Raw genomic sequence first — 14165 nt, 5'->3', positions numbered from 1 at the left:
AATCTAATCCCATCTCCCAGAATTTCCTACCACTCACCATCCGGGGTATCCCATCCTTGATGCCAGGATCCCCACCACCAGGCAGAATCCTAACTTCAGAAGGCTCAGGACCACTGGATCCTAACAGAAAAGAAAGAAGTGGTCAGCAAAAGGGAAGAGATTCTTCTGAAGTCCTCTGGTCTCTGGCCCTGACAGTTTCCCTTCCCAACCCCCAAAACCAAGACTGATTGGATCCCCCATGATGCAGAGCCTTCAGACCCCCAGGGAAATGAGGTTGGCTTCATTATGCAAATACATGCAAATGAGCTCACAGGTTGGACTACCTCCAACTGCAGGTGTCTGTGTGATCTGTCCATGGTGCTGAGCCACAGCATTTTCATTGCCCTTAAATATGGCTGCCTTCCACAAACATTTTGAGCAGCTACCATGAGTAAAACTCTGAATGAGACTTGTATAGAGGTAATTTAAATGTGATCCCTGTCCTCAAGGGGTCTATAGTTTAACAGGGAACAACCTTTGGCATGACAGAGTTATTTCAGGTCCCTATATTTTTACATGAGCTGTTCCCTCCTCCTAGAATTTCCTTTCACCTGCCCTAAACCTCCCAACCCCAGCTAACAATTACATTAAGCCCCACCTTCCCTTGAAGACTTTCTGTACTCTCATTCTGGGTTATGCCTCTCTACTGGGCTTTTATAACACCCAGGGTGGCCCCATGAAACAACTGTCACACTGCACTGAAATTGTTGCCATTTCTTTCTCCTCCCCTCCAGTATAGTCTTCTGCGGGGTAGGAATCAAGTCCTATTCATCTCTGGATCTCTAGAATCTAATCTAGGGCTTTGCTCAGACCTAATCTTTAATAAACATATACTAAGTACATGAGTAAATGGCTGTGCTGGAGAGAGGTGCCAAAATATTAGGCTCGTTCAGATGAGAGCAAGACCATTCAGTAGAGAGAAATCAAGGAAGACTTCTCAGAGAAGAGGGTACTGAATTAGAGTACAAGATGGCTGTGTATTTCACAAAGGTGGAGGGGAGATAACTCCCAATGGAGGAAAGGCAAGCACAAGCCAGAAGAGTTGTACAAATAAAGAGAAAGTTCCAGTAGAAAGACAGGATTTGGAGAACAGTGGGAAGGAAAGAGAGGGAGTCAGAAAGGAAGACGACTCTGAAGTTTGCAGCAGCCGTGACTGGAAGACTAATGATGCCATTATTAGACACAGGGATGTCAGGAAGAAGAGCTAGCTTTGCAAGCATGATTAATAGTAGTGAAGAGACGCAGTCAGACATCAAGAAGAACTTCCTGACCCTGAGGGATGTGAGACAATGAAGAAGACTGTGGAGTTTCCTGGGAATCTTCCATAGAGGAGAGTGTGAGATCTGCCTAGCTCCAAGCTCACCCTGGGAACTGAACTGAAGTGGCTACTGGTTATCTTGCCTGGAGAGAGACTGGGGTGACCTCACAGATATCAGCTGCCTGGATCTATGACAATTCTTCTCTTTTACTGCCCTTTTCTGGGGTAACAGAGGGCACTTCAGACCAAGATGGCTGCCTCTTAGGCACTTGGAAAAGCACTCGCAAACATTTCCACACCTTGGATAGAAGCTTTGACAGCCTGGTCCTTTGTCCATGATTCACTCCTCTTCCTGGCCCAGGCAGGACCCATGTCTGAGATGCAGAGCACCAAAGGCCACTTTGGTAGAGCTGCACACAATCCCATTTGGTTGGTTTGCAGTCCTATTAAGCTGGAATCTCACACTGAACTTCCCAATGGTAGATGTTCTCAGTTACTCTCTGTATCCAGCTTCACATAGGTAAGCTGTGATCAAGAGCTTTACAAACTTCAGTTTCTTTAAAATTGATCCATATTCTCCTGGCTGTATTCTCAGAGGAGATAAGTCCTTACAGTTGCTCCTCTCCATACAGACCCTTCTGGCTCCCTGACCCATGTCCTACAGGGCCGCACTGTCTAGTGGAAAGAGCACAGTCTCAAGACCAGAAGGTATACAACCCAGACAAGTGACCCAACTTCTCTATAGAGATCCCTGCTCACTTCAGTGCATATCGAATGACACAATGCATACAAAACCACTTTATAAACTCTAAAATATCGTGCAATGTAATGTCTCATGTGAGGCATTTATTTCGGAATTCTGAATTCCTCAGTGTCCAAATAGTAAAGGGTATTTTAAAAAATCCAAGTTACTGGGGGGAAAAGATATCTAATTTATGGATTTCCTAAACAAAAAAAAATTCATTATCAACTGGTTTATTCCTATATATTATGCTTCACAGCCACATTCCTTCACCCTCTGTCCCCACTATTTTGGCACCTCTCTTCAGCACAGCCATTTACTCATACTAGACATGATCTAGGGAAAGGAAAAACAAGTGAGGAAGAGATTCATAATATATCACCCAGTCCTATGGATTCTGCTTCCTAAAAATAAATGTACCCACTTATTTCTGTTGCCACCAATCACTGTTGGCTGACTAGCTAAAACTCATTCCTAACCTCCTCCCTGTCCCAGCCTCCCATGTAACTTCAGGCCACGTGATTCAGTTTTGGCTAACAATATATATACATGAACATATGATGAGCCAGGCACTGTGGCACACACCTGTAATCTCAGCTATTCAGGAGACTGAGACAGGCGGATCAAATTCAAGGCCAGCTTGGACAACTTAGTAAGGCCCTGTCTTAGGAAAAAAAAAAATGAGGCTAGGAATGTAGCTCAGTGGTAGCCCACCACCAAGTTCAATCCTCAGGACTTCAAAACAAAACATAAAAATTAGGTGAGGGTTTCTGGGAAATTGTTTTGCCTTTGTCACAAAAAGGATGGAGCTTGCTAGTGCCATCTTTCCTCCCCTTCTTTTTGGCCAGAATAAAATAACGATGGCCAGAATGAGGGTAGCGATCTTGCCACCGTGAGAGAAAGCCCTCGGCAACGGCAGGGATGTTAGTCCTGGCACCAAGGAGCCAGGAAGCAACACAAGCGGTTGCCTTTCCCCAGGCCTGCTGTGATCGGGAATTAACTCTATTTTAAACCTCCCTGGGCCAGATTTTCTGCATGTGCAGCAGAAAGTGCTACGAACGAATCCAGCTACACCTCCGAACACCACCTTCTGCCTGTACGTCTGCAAAAGTCTCCCAACTGGTCTCCATGTTTCAGCTCTTACCCTACTCCAACCCAAATGATCATCTGGAAACGCTAATCTGATCATGTGGCTTCTCTGCTTTAAATTCTTCACTGGCTTCCTGATGATGCTTAGGATAAAGCACCTTCACCTGTCTGACCAGGCCAGCACGGTGTGTCCCTTCCTGCTTTCCGACATCCTCTCACCACATGCCCCCTCCTTGCTCTCTCTGCTTCAGCCATGCCAGTCTTTTTTCAGTTCCATGATCCTTCACATCATGGGGCCTATTCCCACTGTCCCCAATGCTTTTCTGGCCCACCTCTGCCTTGCTGCCTCCTGCATTCCCTTCAGATCTCAGCCCAGTGGTTGCTTCCTCGGGGAAGCTTTCTCTGGCCTTCCTGAGTAGGTCAGATCCCCCTGCTGTTTGCTCTCAAGGCACCACGGACCTGGCTCTTACATCGTTACCATTTTAAATTTGTGTGATTCCGAGATCACCTGTCTCTCCCGCTAGAATGTAAGTTCTGCGCAGGAATCTTGTCCGTCTCAGCGGCTGTGTTCTCCCCAGCCCCTAGCACAGTGCCTGGCACGTGGCAGGTGCTTGTTGAGAGACTTTTTAGAGCCTATGAAGAACAACAGCCTTTCATTTGTGATATTTTATCTGATTCCCAAAACCATTTCAAGAGATGGAGATTATCCCCACCCCTCCCAATTTATAGAAAAAGAAAATGAGACTTTGAGAAGCTAATTAACCATCCTAAAGTCACACTGAAAGCCGGTAGCAAAGCCAGAAGTCAAACCCAGCGCTGCCTAACTCCAAAGCCTTAACTTTTCCACTGTCTGTGCTGTTAGCCCAGAGAAGTCACTTACCCAATGCCATTCTGAAGGAAATAGTGCATTTGGATGTTTTTGCTTTTGTTTAGCAAACAAACCAATCAAAAGACCTCACCTATATCACACACTCCAGAGCAAACCAGTGCATGATTTAACCTTTTCCCCTGCATGGCGAGTTTATGCCAAGACTAAAGTTAGACGAGCACAGAATAAAACAAGCACTCTGAAGCCCTGTGGCAACTCTGGGTGCTGCCATTATTTTCCCCACTTTACTGCACTAAGTCATCTCTCCACTATCCCAGGACACAAGGAGCTGCCCAGATGATGAACCACTGGGCCGGGAAAGCAGCCACTTCTGCAAGTCGCTTGTGGCTGGCTGGGAAGTGGGAAGCGAAGGAGTCTGGGAGGGTGTCTTGTGTGACAAATTCTTCTCTGATAGAGCTTGAATCTATCTGGGAATGGAAGAAGTGGCACAGATGCCGTCACCAAGAAATTACCCAATTTAGCACCAACTACACAATCCAGCAATTAGTTTCTTAAACCGGAACTTGCTGGGGGCTGCCAGGCTGGCGGGGTTGTTGTTACAAATCTCACTGGGAAACCAGCTGTGTAATTCGCCAGGGAGGTTGTCACTGCCCCAAGCAATTACCTTCCAGAAAAAGAATGGAAAATGGGGGAAGGAAAAGGGATACAGAGGAAGGAGTCAGAGTGTTTTCTCTCCCTAGCCCCCAGGGCTCTGCCCAGCCAAATCAGTTGATTTTCTTGAGACCTAGGTGACTCACAAACTCACTGGATCAAAGCAGTTATTGGTGTGGACTGTGTCTTCAGACTATCTGGGTTCAAATCCCTCTCCACTCACTTACTAGCTGTGTGTACTTGGGCAGGTGATTCACCTCTCTTAAACTATTTCCTCACCTGCAAAATGGGGATTGTATGAGAGCCATCATAAAGTACTAATGATGTGAGGGATAATAAAGGAAAGCATATAATTCCCTTAGCACTGTACCTAGCACATGGTAAAAACCCAATAAAGGTAGATATTGTTATTTGTGGTTTTGCTTTCATTACTTCCTCCATTGGCTTACAGTGTGACCTTAGGTAGGTCACTTAATCTCTCTGTGACAACCATCTAAGGCCAAAGGTATTCTGCTGTGGAAAAGATAAGTTGTTCCTAAGATTGTCCATATCTAGGGACCCAGGGATCCAGGTGCATTTAACAAAGTGTCTCAGAGGTTGAAAAAGTGACACCTTGGGCAAAGACAAAGATTTCGATTACTGAATATTAGCTGACTCACCCCTTCCTCGGGGAGCCTCTGGGAGAGTGACAAGCTTGACGTGATTGTTCAGCAAAAGGGTACAGCTGCTGTCTCACTGGGGGTCTGTCCTACCCGATCCCATCACAGGGAGCCCATGAGGTCATCCCCACACCAGTTCCAGTATTAGAGCAGAACTTAGACCAAGTGAGGCCTAGAATTTATTTTGATGCTACAAGCCTGGGCTCTTCCATGCCTGTGGGTGAGCCACGTGTGCCCAGGGACCCCAAAGCTTCAGGTTTCGCCTATCTCCCACATTTCCTTGAGCTGACCTAACCAATATGGCCAGGATTCTGTCTCAGTTTTCCTGTACAGCCCTTTCCCAACCCTGACTGGCTGGGTGGCAGGGGCCATGTGCCCACACTGAATAAGCTAGCCACTGGGAGCCTAACACAGGGCCTTTGACCTGGCTATTCATCTTTGCCCACAGAGGCCTCTCTCTTCACCTACCTCTGCCTGAGTCCCCTGGCCAGTGTGACACTGGCTTTACCCCGATGCCTGTGGTAGGATCTCTGTAGCTGCTGGTCTGGTGCCCTTGTCCGTGCTTCCCTCAACCCCTCAACCTGTACCATGGCTGAAGACCCCAGCCCTTAGGACTCCAAGGAAAACCCTTCTCCTATCCCCCCTGCCCCAGAAAGTGGAGAAAGAGGAAGGAGGAACAGAATGGAAGGAGAGAGGTTTGCAGTCTTACTCACTCACCTTCACTTCTGTATTTCATCAAGTCTTCCTGGGGGCATAGGGCAGGAATTTCATAGAAAATGGATTTACTGCTCCAAAACACTCAAGACATGTAGGCAGATCTGAGTCTAAATGCATCTCCTGACCCACTGGATGGCGTTCAGCCTGTGAATAACCCACACTACCTATAATCTCTTTGAAAATCCCACCTCAGGGGGCTTTGCACTTGATGTTCTCTCTGCTGGAACACTCTGTCCCAGATATTCCCATGGCTTCCTCTGTCTCATTTTTTGGGGCTCAGCTCAGAGAGGCCTTCTCTGACCACTCGCTCTAACTAAAGTTCAGCCACATCCCCCATGTCGTTCCACATCACCCTGTTTTATTATCCTCATGGAACTTATTGCTCCTTGATATTATTTTCTCCATTCATTACACATGTAGAGTGTGTCTTACCATGGTAGAACCTAAGTTCCAGAAGGGCAGGAACTCTATCTGTCTCATGCTCTGCAGTATCCTGAGCATCTAGAACAATGCCTGGCACTAATAGATGCTCAAAAAAAAATCTATTGCATGAATAAGTGTCTTCCCTTGCTGCCTCACCCACCTTCTGGTGCCCACAGAAAGGACCTCCACACCTTTCTTTCAAAAGGCTTTGGAACAGTGCTGGGGTGTGGCTCAATGGTAGAATGCTTGCCTAGCATGCGTGAGGCCCTGGGTTCAATACCCAGCACTGCAAAAAACAAAAAGGCTTTGGAACAATCTTCAAAATTTGGTATTTGAAATTCTGCCTCTGAACCCAGCCCTGCTCATCCTGTTTGCCCAGGTCTACACTAAGATGTGCCCCTTTTGCACAGGGAAGGTAGTAGAGAAGGAGTAAGAAGAAAAAAAGGTGACCATCCCAACATCCCAATGTTTCATGGCAAGAATAGGCTGTAAGGAGGGCTCTCATGGATGAGCTGTATGTAGGAGCAAGACTCGGGGTTCACCCTCCAGCCCCAAGTAGGACTCCTCACTCTAACTTGCTGGGTCCCAGAGCTCCTTCTTTAGTTGGACCATGTAATCAAGAGACCCCAAAAGCAAAGTTTGAACTTCCTCCTCCTTCTCCAGGGCAGCCAAAGGCCCACTAAGACATAATTCATATTGATCAGCTTCACCCATCATGGCCAACATTTCCAGCCTGTTCTCAGCCATCTCCTCCATCTTGTCAGCTAAATTGATTCTCTGCTATGCTGCCCTGCCATGTCCATTCTCCCCCTCTTGAAGCTCTCCAGGAGCCTCCATCTGTAAAGAAGGAAGACTCCCAGGACCAGAACTCCTAAGAGATCCTGGCCAGGGACAACTGGTGAGAGAGACTGTGAGTTCCAGGCCTGGAACCAAACTTTAGGGTTCGTAGCCCAGCTCTGCCAGTTACTAAACACGTAACCTTAAGGAAGTCCCTTCGTCTCTCTCAAGGTCACTTTCCCCATTTTCAAATGGGAATAAAAATAGTCACTTTTTTTTTTTTTTTACTGTGATGCCATAAGAATAAAGATAATACAGATGAAATGTCCCATACTGTGCTGAGGGGTAGCTATGGATAATGAAAGAAAAACAATTTAACTGTATGGGAATTAGACACAAGGTTTTGCTTTTTGTGGGTTTGTTTTTGTTTTTACTGGGGATTGAACCCAGGGATGCTTTACCACTGAGCTACATCCTTTTTACTTTTTTATTTTGAGTCAGGGTCTCACTAAGTTGTCCTGCCTGGCCTCAAACTTGCCATCCTCATGCCTCAGGCTCCCGAGTTGTTGTGATGACTGGCATGAGCCACCACACCCAGCTGAGACCTCTAGGAGGATGTCTCAGACAGCCCTGGGCTGAGGTTGTGGCCAAATGAGAGGTTTGGATCAGAAGTGGACACTCTGAAAACTCATTTGTTTCATGCATTGAAGAATCTGTTTGCCTGGGATCTTTCTGAAGACATCCCACATCTTGAGCATGCAGGAGACAGCAGGACAGCCCAGGTGGCCAAAGATGGTGTCATCTGAGAGAGCTAGAAGCCCTTGATTCACAGATCCTGCCAAACCCCTGCAGCCAGGGCTGGTAGTTTCTCTTCCAACTCCAGGGATCTGGAAGGGAAAGTTCAGCAACCTCACAGCTTGGGTACTAGAGAGACAATCATCCACCTCCGATCATCTACTGCAGCCTACCTGCGTCAACCCCTTTCCTCTTTCTGAGCTTCCATTTTCTCATCCATAAAATAGGGAAATTGATGCCTACTTCCTTAGGTTGTGGCAACAAGTCAACTGGCACATTTGTCCCCATATATTGGCTACTCCTCACTTTAGTGCCCTAGCACCTTCTTTCATTTGTATGTGATTTGGGCTGGTGCTGCCCTGGCCTTCAGTGTATTGCCTGACCTGATCCTGCAGGGCCACCTGAGAACAACAGGTAGGTGTCCAAGTCCATGACAGGGGGCCACTGGGCACGAGGTGCTTGGCCAGGATCATAACCTTTCCTACGGCCAGCCTAGGTATCTAGTCCCTCTGGGAGGCTCTAAGTTTAGAACTGCCTCCAGGGTTAACACACTGTCCTATAAGCCTTTTTATAATTTTTCCAGAAAATATAATACAATCATTTCTTAAGTTGTTATATCCTTAGATAAATCGTGACTGACATTTCTTATGAGACTTATTTCTAGACATAGGTTAGTAACTCCAAGAAATTCTTCAAATGTTATTCAATTTTGTGTTTTAGTGTCTCTTCTACCAAATGTGGCTTGCTAAGGTTTTAATCCTTCTGTGGCCCTAATAATTTCTGGATACCACAACTCAACGGAAGATTTTGATTTTCATCTGTAGTACATATTTGTATATCGACTCAGTATTTGAAAAACAGTTCTTCAAATATCTAAATCAGAATCATCTGAGGAAGTCATCAAAAGTACAGTTTTCAGGATATTCCTAGGCCTGCTCTTCAGAAAAAAAACAGAAATTGCATATATTTAATATGTGTGTGATATATTATTTTGATATACCTATATACCATGAAGTGGATACCACAATTAAGCTAACATATCCATCATTTTACCAAGTTCCCAATTTTTTTTTATATATATTTCTTTCCCTATAAGCCTTTTGTGTGAGCTGTGTCAGGGACTTCCAGCGCGAGGCCTGTCCCCTCCTTCTGAGCCTCTCCTATAGGGAAATCAAGCACAGGGCTGTTCCCCCAGGGTCCCTTGAAGGTCCTTTTGTTGGCTGATGGCAGGGTTCAAATCTTGGCACTACCTGAAACTGCCAGACCCTGCCCCAGCTTCAGGGTTGTCAGAGCCCTTGCTCCTCTCTAAATTTCCAGGCTTAGAAGGACAGAAGAGAGTGGGCATCTGGGGAGAGAACAGGAGGGTATGTGGGGAGAGGAAGCAGTGTAGACTGTAATGTCCACATAGAAGACCTACCTGTCCTTTCAATTTCACCCTCTTCTAAGAAGCCTTCCGTAGGAGTGCTTTTCCCATCAACCCCAGGACACAGAAGGTCCTACCTCCTCTTGGGTCCCATAGTTCCCTTCAGCACAGAAGGGTAACTGTGTTGTCAGACTGTGAGCTCCTTAAAGGCCATGATTCATACAATCTATCTCTGTATGGACAAACCAAGCACCCAGTAGGTGCCCAACATTTTCAGGGTCAGCAACTGAGCCATCAAGAAATAGCACTCCCAGTTAATGCTTAGAGAAAGGGGGAGAAACAGGAGAAGGCGGAAGAAAAATGACTCCCTGTAGCTGGGCCAGAATTTCACAGCAGGGAAAGTTGGTCCCAGTTGCTGAAAAGCTGGGAGTTTCCTGCCCAGGGAGGCATGCGAGCTGAGGTTGGATTCAAACACTGAACAGACAATATCTGGTACCTTTCAATTCAGTTCAAGCTCCCTGAATGCCCACAACCACACAGACACTGTGTTAAGTGCTTTGGATGCATTTCCTCCTATAGTCCTCACAACTGTCCTATGCAGTAGCTACCATCACTAGTCCCATTGTCCCATTTTACAGATGAGGAAAGAGAGTCTTAGAATATAAAGAAAATTGCCCAAGGTCACACAGGTGGTGGAAGAGGGATTTCAATATGTGTCTGAATCCAGGCCTGACACTTTCAACCACCAGGACACCAAGCCCAGGCTAAACAGACATGACTAAAGTAGCATGTCTCCCTGACCAAAATGGTCTGATGAGGCCACCAGCCGGCACTCCATGGCCCTGGCTCAGCACTCTGCCTCAGGAAAGCTCCACCCCCACCGTCCCTCCCTCCCTCCCACATGGCTATATATGTTCCCAAGACTGCTCATTCACAATTGAACACGTGTTCATGTATAGGTAAACTGCAGAGACATGAAGTCATCTATATACATCTTACACAGAATTTGTCCTCTCACATATAGCCATCGTCAAATAATGTACACAGATAACACACAAACTTATTCCTGTAAAGGCCCTTACACATGTGTGTTTTCATCCACAACACACTGATGTTTGTGTGCACAGAAGCTGCACAGATGCAAACCTCACATCTCACACATCCACATGCTCATCCCCGTCCGAGAGCTATACATGTTCATTTCACAGCTCTTAAGCACCCAGATCTGCTCAATGTCATACACCAATCCTCCCCCAACAAGAACTTTATCCATTGTTCCCAGATCCAATACTAGGCCCAGGTGAGCAATGCTGCTCCCTCCCTCTGGGGTTGGCCAGGCAGCCCAGAGAGAAGGAGAAAACTCGGTCTGCCTGTGATGGATGGAATTAATCTACTGAGCTGGAGAAACTAAATAATTAAATCCCTAATCACCCCCCAAGCCAGTCCAGGCCAATATAGCTGAGGGAAGGAGGGGGCTCTGAGGCCCAGACCAATATCCTAGAGAAGGGGAGGGGCTTGGGAAGAGAGGCACAGGCAGAATCCTCTAGGAGGGGTCTCTGGGAAAAACTGTCATTCAGGCAGTCAGACAGACATGTCTCTCAGCGCCAAAGGCTCTCCCTTTCCACCTGGAAATGGAGCAGTTTGGGAAAAGCCCACTACCATCCAGCAAAACAAGGTGAGAAGGGGGAAGTGGTTTTCCTTGAGCCCTCCCCACAGCCCTTCCTGCCATCTGTGAGATGGAAGATACATCCTGGGAGTGTAAGGGGCTGGCAGATAGGTCATTCAAAGTGCCTGAGACTGAGGCAATCCACAGCATCTCCCCCAAAGCAGGGGTGATAGAAGCTGGATCAGCCAATCTTGGCCCACCCCTGCCCCACTCAGAACAGGTTCCTCCCTGAGCCTGGCACAGATGGCAGGGGGGACCCCTCTACACAGGTGCACCTGCTTCCCTTAAAAAGTGAGCCCAGCACGTGTCTAAGAGGCTGAGGATGGGGCAGAGGCCTGGGCAGGGGGGCTCAGGGAATCAGCCTGGGAACAGGCCCCAGTCCGATTGGCTGAAAAGTGGGTCATTTTCCTTTTGAAAAATAGTGAGAAAATAGAGAAGTAGGTCGGGCTCTCATCCCCTCAGCCCCAGGCACCATCCCCGACTTGCAGGAAGGGGAGAGAAGGAGAAACCAGCATGTGCCAAAGCCCCAGGTCCCCCAGGACCCCAGCCAGGGCCCCACAGTGCAGGAGGCCAAGGTTGTCATTACTCAGGACACCCAAGGACAAGCACACTCGGAGGCCAGGGCAGGAATACCAGCCCCACCCTGCCCTGGGGGCTTGGAAGTAAGGAAGCTAGGACTGGGGCCAAGCTAGAGGGGTGAGGGCTTCAGCAGAAGGGACCCAGAGAAGCCCCCTGCCATCCTCCGGTCGTGATGCCTCCTCTCCTCTCTTCTCCTCCCTTTCCTCTTCGTCCACGTGGGCAGAGTCGTTGCCATGACACCGCGGGCAGGTGGGCGGCTCTGGCGGCTGTTTCGGCCCAACCCCCATGCTCACAGCCCAGGTGGGAGGGGAGCGGCTGCAGCGCCCGGCCCCTAGCCCAGAAAAGAGAACGCAGGGAAGGGCCCCTTACACCCCAGAACCTGAAAAGAGTGCTAGCACTGAGGCAACCCAGCTCCAGGCTTGGAGGTCTAGAGGAGGAACTCTCAAACAGGATCTTGGGTCTTGACCGCCCCTTCCACCCAAGGTCAGAAAGTGGCACCGGGTGGGGCTACCCCACAACTCCCATTTCTTCCTCCTTTCCTCACCAGACCTCCTTCCAGCTTTGCTCACCCACATAGTATGTCTTAGTCCCTTCAGGCAAACAGCTGATTGGTCCTGCCTGAGGTCTAACCTTAGTTCCTCATTCTGCAGCACAACTTAATTTCCCTTCCTCTCTTAATCAAAGTTGAGATGAACAGAAATTCCTCTCCTACTGCCAAACCCCAGACTGTCCTATAGAAATTGGACCTGACTTTATACCACAGCCTGGGAGGCCAAGAATTCTCAAGCCTATCCTTGGTTAAGGCACCCTCCCCACCAGGAGAGAGGGCCTAGAGTGGAACAGGGAGGATACTACATCTGGCTTCAGGAAGTCTGGGCCATGCCTGAGCTCTCTGGCTCTGAGCTCACCACAGTCCTCCTCCTCCTCCCTCTCCTCTGGGAGGTTCACATGCCTCTTGGAGTCTCTCAGACTGTCAGTGGCTCTGACTTCCTAAGATCCTTCCCATTGCTCCCTACCCCTGTTCCCTAAGGCAAGCGCTCCACATCACTGATGGAATGGAACCACAGAGCCTCCACTTAGCAGGCTTCTGCAGCCTGGCTGGCAGAGGTGGGGATATGTGGGATGGTGGTGACAAGATCCAAAAGGAAGGCAGGATGGCAGCCAGGGTTAGCTGGAGGGTGTCCAGCTTGTCACAGGGTGTTCGTAACATGCACACCACATATTTTACACATGTGCACACCTTTACCTTCCTTAGCCTTCCCCTGCTAACACAGCAGATATGACTGGCTAAAATACACATGTACACACACAGGCACACACACGTGTGCACGTGTGTTTGAACACTGGATCTGCTTTTCTCCACCACCACTGCCATCAGGCTACTCTCATGCTAATTTCTCACCAAAGCTGTCCCAACAGGTTCCTAAATGGTCTCCTTGCCTTGCTTCTTGTTCCACCTTGATCCATCCACAATTGGTTTATTTAACACAAATGTAGTGAGTGTCTACTCTAAGCCAGATACTCTTCTAGACACCGAAGAGACAGCCATGAACAAGATATATGAAGTTCCCATTCTCATGAAGTTTATATTCTAGCAGGGAAAGTGGAATGATAAACAAATATATGAGATGATGGTGGTAACAAGTACTGAAAATTAATACAAATATGTATGTGTGTGTGTGTGTGTGTATATATATATATATATATATATATATATATATATATAAACTGGGGTGAGGGGTAGAGTGATAAGAGACTATTTAAGTTAGATTGTTGGGGAGGCCTATCCAAATATGGTACTTTTGAGTGAAGATTTGAATAAAGTGAGGGAGTAAGTTGCGTGGCTATCTGGGAGGAGAACATTTCAGGCTGAAGGAAAGAGTAAATGCAGCAGCCTCAGGGTGCCACTGTGCTCAGTACTTTATGGAACAGAAAGGAAGCCCATGTAGGATCAGAGAGGTGATCGATGCCTATTTTATACACAACACTCAACTTTGCTCAGGCCCCACTAGGCACTTTAGATTTCACTCCAAATGAGATGGAAGGCCATTGAAAAGTCATGATCTCATCTTACTCTGGCTGCTTTTAGAGGGAGAATTCATGGAGGTGGACTGGCAAAGATGGACAACAGTTGGGAACATGTTATGATAACTTTGGTGAGAAATTGGGATGAGGGTGAACTGATTTAAAACAATGGCAGTTGAAGTGGAGAAAAGGAGATACAGCATACAAGTGCATACCTGCAGACTGTCCTATAGAAACTGGACCTGACTTTGTACCACAGCCTGGGAGGCCAAGAATTCTCAAGCCCATCCTTGGTGATTTGTGTATTTTAGTCAGTCATATGTACTGCCTTAGTAGGGGAAGCCTACGGATAGTGGCAGAGTATAGTTGGCTCTCCAGGACCTGAGAATTTGAGAGACTACAGGGAGCCTGCTTTCTGGAGAAGAGCCATAGGCATCAGAGTGGATCAAGTTTAAACTAGTGGGAGAACAACTTTTAGCCTCAATGTTCAATCAGAATTAATCTCTCTTAATCTCTCTCTTACATTTATTCACATGCACGACTCAACTTATGT

At 47.5% G+C, this 14165-nt stretch overlaps 1 protein-coding gene across 1 annotated transcript in view; it reads right to left on the bottom strand.

Annotated features, from left to right (window-relative positions):
* Positions 1-14165, bottom strand: part of DLGAP3 (DLG associated protein 3) — a 102447-nt gene that overhangs the window by 39439 nt on the left and 48843 nt on the right. Inside the window, exon 2 of the mRNA XM_081308664.1 lies at positions 38-120. The gene's annotated coding sequence lies outside the window, so the exon portion shown is untranslated. The remainder of the gene's footprint in view (positions 1-37; positions 121-14165) is intronic.

This window comes from Spermophilus citellus, assembly GCF_964194105.1.
Source record: "Spermophilus citellus genome assembly, chromosome: 9".
In the NCBI taxonomy this organism is placed as follows: Eukaryota; Metazoa; Chordata; class Mammalia; order Rodentia; family Sciuridae; genus Spermophilus; species Spermophilus citellus.
This window is presented reverse-complemented; position numbering and strand designations above follow the sequence as displayed.